Source organism: Poecilia reticulata, linkage group LG10 (genome assembly GCF_000633615.1).
Source record: "Poecilia reticulata strain Guanapo linkage group LG10, Guppy_female_1.0+MT, whole genome shotgun sequence".
Classification (NCBI taxonomy): Eukaryota; Metazoa; Chordata; class Actinopteri; order Cyprinodontiformes; family Poeciliidae; genus Poecilia; species Poecilia reticulata.
Genome location: NC_024340.1, coordinates 2,751,647 through 2,760,712, shown reverse-complemented (window position 1 = coordinate 2,760,712; position 9,066 = coordinate 2,751,647).

Sequence of the window (9,066 nt, the reverse complement as noted above, 5' to 3'; positions counted from 1 at the left end):
GCGCTGCTCATAGAACTTCTCCATGAAGAAAAACGACGGCTGGACAAAACAGCTCTTACAAGAAAATTCACTGCGGGTAGACGAAACCTTCCACATCAACGCCGCTTGGCACRCTGATTGAGAAGGCGTGGTTGAACAAATACCTAGCGGCAGAATCGTGTACTACGAAAACTGCGCGTGCAGCAGCGTCATTCAGGAAACTTTTGGGTAGCCCCTCGTATTCTATCTATAATGCTAGAGATAGAGGATTCTTGTCCTTGGAAGTTAATTTGTCAAATCTTAGGAGCGAATCAAGGGATTTTAAACACATGTACTTGATAGCAGAGCTGTTTCTCAGGTGTAACTTAATGTCAACAACTACTTTGTCTTTTGGGTGAAGTTTTTCATTCTTCTCTAGCTGCTAATCCATTTGTTTTTAGGCAAACAAATTGATTCTTTGCACCTGCAATATGCTTGCAGTATGTTTGTCTGTGCAGTATGGAATTATGGTCCTTACCTGAGCTATAATCAACACTGGTAATAAATAGTTTCTGCTGTGGCATTATGTGATATGACTGACCCGGCTCGGTTTATGACAATTGATGTGAAGCAAAAAGAGTAGCTTTTTGACATGTTTCAGAAATTCAAAAAACAAGCAAACAAGATTTTAGATGGTTACAAAAAAAACTGGATGCCATGAGCTCAGAAAGAAGGATTCATTATGTGTTCTCTAAACCTAATTAAACTAAGGTTCAATTAGGGGAAAAAAAAAAAATCTCCCTTACAAAACTGACCTTAAGTTTTCTGTAGATCACCTGTAAACTGAACTTCAAGTGRTGAGCTGTGAACGAAACAAGGCGGCGTTTCAGATTCTTGATTATTAACATATATTTACACCACAACAACCTATAAATAACCTGGACGGTGTTTAACAAATACTTCCCTGAAAGCCACTCTGACTCACTCATCCCACACAGCAGCCACCTGAACAATACAGTGAGCGCTAAAAGCTCTCTTACTGTAAAGGGTCACAAAGGACATCATCATCATCATCATCATCTGGCTCCTGGGGAGAAGACGGCTCTCTGACATGGCAACGGTGCACACTTACCACTCCTGTTAGATTTACTAAAAAAATTAATAAAAAAAAGTAACCTGAATACTTTTCACACTTTCACGGTTATAATAGAAGTGGGACTTAACCAAGAGAATTTGACAACTCATTTCTATAAAACATTAGTCTTTTTCCGAGTTATTTCTTTTGGAACTGACTTTTCTAAGCCCCTGGCACAGTAAATTACTTTGTAAGTCAGCCGCAGATCTCAGAAGGGATCTGACCGAACAGGAAAAGCGATSGATGCTGTTTGCACGCATCGTGTGTTTCGGAGAATTCTTTCTCAAGCCCAGAATTAGTTTTGTTGTCAGAAACTTGACCCTCAGAGACACCGTCTAATGTTCTGCTTCAAAGAGTGTGGCACAATCCGAGCTGAATAATGCAAAGATTCGATACGCGAGAACCACGAGTTTACTCGCATCAATACTGACAGCCGGCAGAGGCGGTTTTCAGATTTCCCGTCTTCAGGTTTTGATGTATAATACAGTGCCTTATAAAAACAACTTTCGTCAATTTGCTTTACGAATAAAAGTCTGAAATTTGTTGTGAGCATCTGTATTTGGCCCCCTTTGCTCTGATACCATGAAATAAAATTCAGAGCTATCTTTCGCCACAACGAGGTAAGTACTATGTTTAACAGTTTACATTTTTAAAAATCCATATTAAAGTAATGTGACATTAAAAGTATCGATGTGACAACAATTAACATGTACTATTTGTTTAKAGCTTATAGCTTTTTGTTGCTATAAGCAATAAAAACTTTGTTGTTTATAGATCTTAACATGAATTTAAAATAAATTATGGAAAGCAACAAATGTTGATGTCCATTAAACTCATCCAAAAAATAAATAAATATACATATTTTAATATGTATTCCTCTCTTTTACCATGGGTTTATTTACACCTCTGATTCTAAATATACACGACTGAACAACCATGGATGCTGGCACACAGAGTGCATGATTCACTGTCTATCATTGTTCTCCCACTTGACTCACATCCTCCACTTTTATTTTTTYTCCTTAAAGATTGGCATGAATTCTGATCATTTCCACTAATGTGTACATAAATAATATGCAACGAGCTTCAAGCCTGGCGGTGCCTACGATGCCATTTTAGCTCCCTCTTCTGTTCATTTGCATGCTAACGCTCTACATGGTTCGTTATTCGTGAATGCAGTAAATGCCAGACGTACTTCCTGTCTGAGCACACTACCTTGGATTTGTGTTCCGGGTTGGATATATGACAAAAACGGTGAAAAAGTACATTAAATGTAAACTAAATGCAGACTCAATAAACGATATGGCTTTGAGATGGCATCTGGGAAAATGTAAATAKAAAAAAGTACACATGATCCAAATCGAAGCATTCATTTTCAGAAACATGTGGAGTATGAGGGAGATTATGTTTTCTTTGTTGTATTTGAAAGAAAATCCTAAACTGCTATCACTTAATTTTTTCAGGAATACTAAAATAATAAAAGCTCAAATACAACCAGGAAAACAAATATGGCCTTTAAAAAAAAAAAAAAATCAACAAATTGACACTTCTCACCCCACCATTACCTGACATGATGTATCCAAAACATGGTGTCTCTATCAATGCTCTAACACGCAGAAGATCCAATCTCTACTTCTCTTCTCCTCCTCCCTCATCTCTTTATCTTCTGTCCTCACTTTTCTTCTTCTTTTTTTTTTTTTCCCCCATCTCTGTCACTGTCCTCAAGCTGGCTAGGTGAGATAACTCCTCCACACGGAGATGCTCGTAGCTCATTGGCTGGGTGATGGAACAGAGTTCTCCAATCAGACTCTGCATCATCAGTTGTGAAGATCGCGGGCCTGAGTAGAGGCTGCTTATCTGGTTTTACAGAGCCTGCATCGTGCTCATGCATCAAATTCCCTTGGAGAACCTCGGAGCGCTGGATTTTCTGGTCAAAACGTACCGCTTCGCTTCACTTGGATTAATCAAGCAGCTCAGCGCTCCTATGGCTGACGGAGTTGCAAAAAAAAAAAAGCACATTTTTCAAGGCCTTATTTATGCGCACGTAGTTGGTAATTACACTCCATTCAGGCTTCTCATTAACAACCATGCCAGCTTTTTCCATTAGCGGGTAAAAATGGCAGAAAATTGCCCACTCTGTTTTGAACACTTAACATCACTTCCCATCTGCTCAGATGGTGACACACCTCCTCTGTTTCTGAAGAGTGCCAGTAGCTTTTCTTTGCCCACCCCGACCGCACAGGAGAAATGAGAAGTGCGCCAAAAGTGTCTTCAAGGGCAAGAGCCCTTTTTCTATTTCTTTTTCTTTGCAATTTCAGACAAAGATTGCAAGATTCGACTTCACACTCGAGCTCAAAGACTCACTCCACTCCAGTTTCAGCGAATATATATTCAGCTGGATAGCCTAGGGTTCGTGAAAGCCAAAAAACATCCAAATAAGAGAAAACAATTAGCACTAAGTTGTTATTTTGTTTGCTAGTTTTTTTGTTTTGTTTTGTTTTTATTAAGGGAAAAGGATTTCAGTCTGGACAGATGGTTCTTCCTGGCTCTGCCTCCCTCCTGCCTCATTCTAAGAGCTTAAGTTATTCTGAGGTATCTAAGCTGCTATAGGCTCAGGCTACTAGGGAACAAGATGGCCACTTATCCTCACTATGATACTTTCTTCTTCTACTGTTCTTCAATTTGCTTCTTTTTTTTTGCTGTTATTTCAACTGCTGACTTTTTGTTTTCTCTTAGTTTTTTTTTTATTTTTTGTGTTTTGTTTGTTTTTCCCAGAGAAGCTACATGTGGCCTGCTGTTCTGCTTGTCTATGACAAACTTCCTGGATTTTTGTATCGGCTATGATAACAACACCAACTGAATGTTTTCCCTCTCCTGTTATTAATTTGTTACTTTTCATTAAAAAGTGCATGTATCTGCTCTGTCTGTCCACTGYATCCTGGCAGATGGCCRCTTGTGCTGCTGGACGTTTCTTCCTGTTAAGGAGAAGKTTTTCCTCTCMACTGTCACGGCRTACATGGATTGCTGTGAAGTAAACAACAGACATCTACTGTCATCACGTGTTCATCCAGGAAGAGTGAATGTTGCAAGTCGATGACTTGATGCAATCTGATGGGTTTTCTTCAGTAGGAAACTTTCTAAACTAATTTGAAAAATGAAGTGCATTTAATTCAATTCAATTAAAAAAAATGCTTTGTTGGCCCCAAAAGGAAATTAAATGCTGCTGCATCTCATATTAATTCAGGATTATTCAAATTGATAACTATATGATTTCACTGTAAAGTGCTTCAAGACAATATTTGTCGTGAATTAGCGCTTTAAAAATTGAACGAAATTTAACACAAGTTAAGTAAAGCGTCTGTTGATCTATTTAGTAATAATAATAATTAAAGGCATTTTGGAAATTTTTTCACAGGAGTACCGATAAATGTGACAGTCACAGCAACTGTTTACTGAAGCTTACACTCGCTGAAACCAAGCTTTCAAAATTTAAAATTAGATATAATCTCAACATATTTGATGTCTCTTAAACAGAAGTGCTTTATTCTTTTCAGAACATTTGCAAGAATAAGTCAACAGTTAAAATGTATCTGATCAGAACAGAAAGGAGGTTTTAGATAAAATACGGGACCACCATCCTTGAAGCAATTACCTAGCAACAGTACGACGACGCATACAACTGTGAACATGTTATACTAAACTGACCCAGTCAAAGTTCAGAGCAAAATCCAAGCCTAAATTCACATCAGAATGTGTGACAAGACTTTGGAAAGCGATGTTCAGAAATGGTCTGCCCCCAATTTAACTGCGTTTYGGAAAAAAAGTTCAGCCTATAGAAGTTCACCGCTGAAAGACGTGACCCCAAAAACATGCAGGTTTAACTGCAGCAAAAGTTGTTTAATACAAACTTTTGGCTCCGGGTGACTGAATACAAATATACACAATACTTTTCAGACTTTCATTTGTAAAAGATAGAAAACGTATTCTCTACCTTCCACTTCAGAATGACGCTCTGCTTCGTGTCGGTCGGCCACACACAATCCTTATAAGATCCACTGAAGTTTGTGGTTGAAAAGTGTGGATGTGTTAAACGATGACGATATTCAATATCATTCATGCTGTGTCAGATTTAGGCTTGTGACTCACCAGAGCATCACTGAACGTTGCTTTAATGCGTAAGACTTCATTGCTGATCTGACATTCTTGAAGACACTTAATTTCTTCTCTCCTCGTGTCGTACTAAAACCACTACTACTTTCACAGGATTCCAAGTCTGCTTAGTGTGAAGAGACAAGTTTAGACTGTACTGAAGTTGATAAAGTGTCTGTACGCTTTTTCCAAGTCCGGTCAGTTACAGTAGGATTTATCTAGTTAGAATCAGATAGCCGTTTACTCTGGTGGACCCTCAGTAGCTCCGAGTATAAATAGTCTTGTGCTGCCCTCCTGTGATGAGTTTACAGCAGAACATGACTTCCAGTCGTTTTCCCCCAGCTGCTGCATTCTCACTGAACTTCAATATGTTGATCTTAGCCAATGTCACTCATCCAGACAAAGTCAAACAGCACACGGTTCAGTTTGACACGTGAAAAGGTTCGCTCGCCTATCATCCACAGGCCGACACGCAGCGCTCCGTCGGATTTTTTCTGACAGGTCATTTGGCTCCGAGTCTGACCTTTGTCAGGGAGCATCTCATCTCTGAGCTTCAAATGTGATAACATTTCAAACACAAAGGTTACTAGGAGGGCCTAGCCGAGTCAGAGAAGGTCAAGGATGTTTTCCTCTCCACTGTATCTCAAAGCAACAAACAGCTCAGTGGAAGCATGAGGTCTTTGTAGCATGAAAAGCACCGAAAAGCAAGGGACACCAAAGGCCAGTCACGTTAGAAATAATAATCTAAGGGCTGTAAAGTAACATTGCCCTAAAATGTAACAAGGCTGCAGGCTATTCTGACCATCATCATCATCATCATCATCATCATTACTGCTCCCCAGTTTGCTTAAATTAGTGAGCTTCAAATTCAAACTCCTTTATGAAGCTGTTATGCTGTTTTGCCAGCAGGTGGTGCTGCAGTATTCCTAAAAGATCGCTTGTGCTAAGCCATCATGTTGACGTCACCCCGCTCCCCMMCMAAAAAWKSMAARKYMWTKGGKKRWWWWAAAWYMWWMMRSSKKSMRRRRRSYTKRMCYKGSYTKKWAMMAAAAAAAAAGACATATATTATAATTTTAAAGAAGCTTTTGTTATGTTTTAAAAATATACAAAACGACACCTTAACTACCTTTTATATTGTTTTAATAAGTACAGCATATAGATAAAAAATAACCCCATCCTCTGTAACACTGAATAGCTGTTTCTCATAATACTTTGAATGGATAAAACTCTTTAGCAGTCGGTGTTGACGCTGGAGACGTGTGGGCGGAGCATCGGGCGAAAGGAGGGAGTTTTACATTAACTGTTTGATCGTTTCTGAGAGCCTGAGGTCATGTTGACTCATGCTGTTGTGAGATGAGCAGTCTTTTCTAAGCCACATTTTCTCAGCAGCTGTGGTCAGCATGCTGTAACCAGACCCCGGGGAAGATTAAAGGCTAAAGAGCAGCAGGTCTCAGTGATGTAAGCGGAGCACAGTGGGCTCAGAGCATCAGGGTTTTATTAGTGTGTGATGTGATGGAGAAACGCTTCAAGACAAGCCCACAAAACTAATAAAATGAGGCAGACAAACTCACTAATATTAATCTGATGAATTCGTTTAAAAGTGTATGGTTTTTTTTATTTTTTATTATTTGAATTTTGCAAAACACACACCTACAAGATCTTAATTTTTAATATGTAGATAAAAATGTAAAAATACAATCCTCAGACTTTTCGATTAACTGATTCCGAGAGACTGGTATTACGTATTGGATTAGGTATTTTAATGTCTTATCCTTGTTTTCTCCCCACAACCAAAGTCAGCTTAAGGCATCAGCTGTCCAAGCTAATGAAATACCTTGTTCTTTGCAGCCAGATCTCTCTAAAACAAAACAAAAAATTAATTATTTCAAGTGCTATAAGTATAAAAGTCGTGTAGAGTGACTAATTTAACTCAATAACATACGTATCAAATTAGACAGCCTCATAACTATAACAAACTGAAAGATGAATTACTTTATTTAGTATTTAGTGATTTTTATTACAACTTAAAAGAAAGAATGCAAGGAGAGTTTGGTATTTTTTATAAATAACTTATTTGTCAGAATCAACACAACAGTATATACTTACTGATCACTATAAGAAAAAAAAACAGGTGCAGGTAAGTCAGCATAATCAGAATTAAATGTTATTATTAATTCCAGTAAGATAAAGTATAATGCTTTCTTTCAACTAAAAAAAAAAAAAAAGACAAGGAAATTGAATAATAGACTAATAGGGGATATTGTGTTTAGGAATATGGAATTAAATATCAGAAAAAAATGTCTTAATATTCATGAAGAGTATTTCAGTTTCTCTGAAGTTTTAATTTTGAGAGGAAGGAGAAAAATAAGAGGTGGAAAATCTTGGAACTGCCTGAACCCACAAATATTTAGCTCCAGCACTGACCCAACAGAGCCAGACAGAGCGCCTCGCTGAAGTTTCCCTGYGCTGAAGTTACGCACAGATCGATTGATGTACCAAAGCACATGATGTCAACAAAAACATGTACGGCAACCGGATCTCAGGGCTGATCCATTCTGATGTGGTAAAGCTTATCAGTGGGTTCTTTCTTACTAAAACCCCTGAACTCTAGGCTCCTCTTGGCAGCATCATGTTGATCYGGGAGAGAAGCTGACACACGAGGCAGGAGCTGATCAGTGAGTCAGAGGAAGAGCTGCGGCTCTCATCATCAACAGAACATTTGACAATTAAGTACGGTTCTCCGAGAACAGCAATCGTTTGAGATCAAATCCAAAATATTTATTTGAACTTGATCACAGTTCAGATATTATCTGAGCTCTGGTGAGTGATATTTATTGGAATAGAAACATATGTAGTCCTGTTTAGGGCCTCCGATTGGCTTTGTCATAAGCAGTTTGTTGTAAATGATCTTTAGTAAAATATTAAACAACAGATAAAATAATCATTATCTTGCGAATTTACTAACATGATATATCTAAAGAATTATAGTTGTAACACAATGATTCGCAAAAAGAGGTGGATAAAACCCCTGCAGAACATTTAATTTTTAGCAGGAACTGTATCAAACCTATGATGTGGATTATGGATTATACGCAGAATAACAACAGTAATAATAGCTGATCTCAGAAAATCTCCATTTAGTAGCTGTCTTCTGTCAGTTGTTTACTTTCTCACGTCTTTCCCCTTAAGAGCATTAATATTAATAACAGAAGAAGGCTGACCAAGTTCAGTCGCTCTCTCCTCCCCCCTCCCTCCTTCTTATACCCAGACCCTGGATGCAGCGAGGCGCGCACACGCCGGCAGCTTGTCTCAGCTTCCGTACCGCTCCCACTTCTGCATCTCTGCGTCTCTGACCCTCCCCGCAGCCTTCCGCCTAGGATTTTAGCCCACCTGCTGTGTGGATCATCGGTAAGAAAGRCTGATCTCTGCTTCCTCTCTCCTCCGTTCGGCTTTTGTTTCTGGGACTGACGGTGGCTCTGGTCTGCCGGGAGTCAGACAAAGGACTGGGGTGTGGCTGGATGGGTAGAAGATGGTTGCTAACGGCAGCAGGGAAATAATGTGAAAGATGAGGTTGATGAGAATTGTGGTGGCGACAGACAAAGCAACATTGCTGGCATGTTGAGGTTTATAACAGTCGTAAASTAGGGTCAAATTTGACCGGTATGTGACGCAAGTTGATACAGATTCYTAAGTGTTCAAGTGAAGGATTGAAAGTTGCTTTGATTATAAAAAATATACATATGTTTTTAAAAACGTTGCGTTTTACTCAGGAAGCCTAACACCGCATCAAGCAGAACCTTTTAGGCCATATTGAAATCCACCAT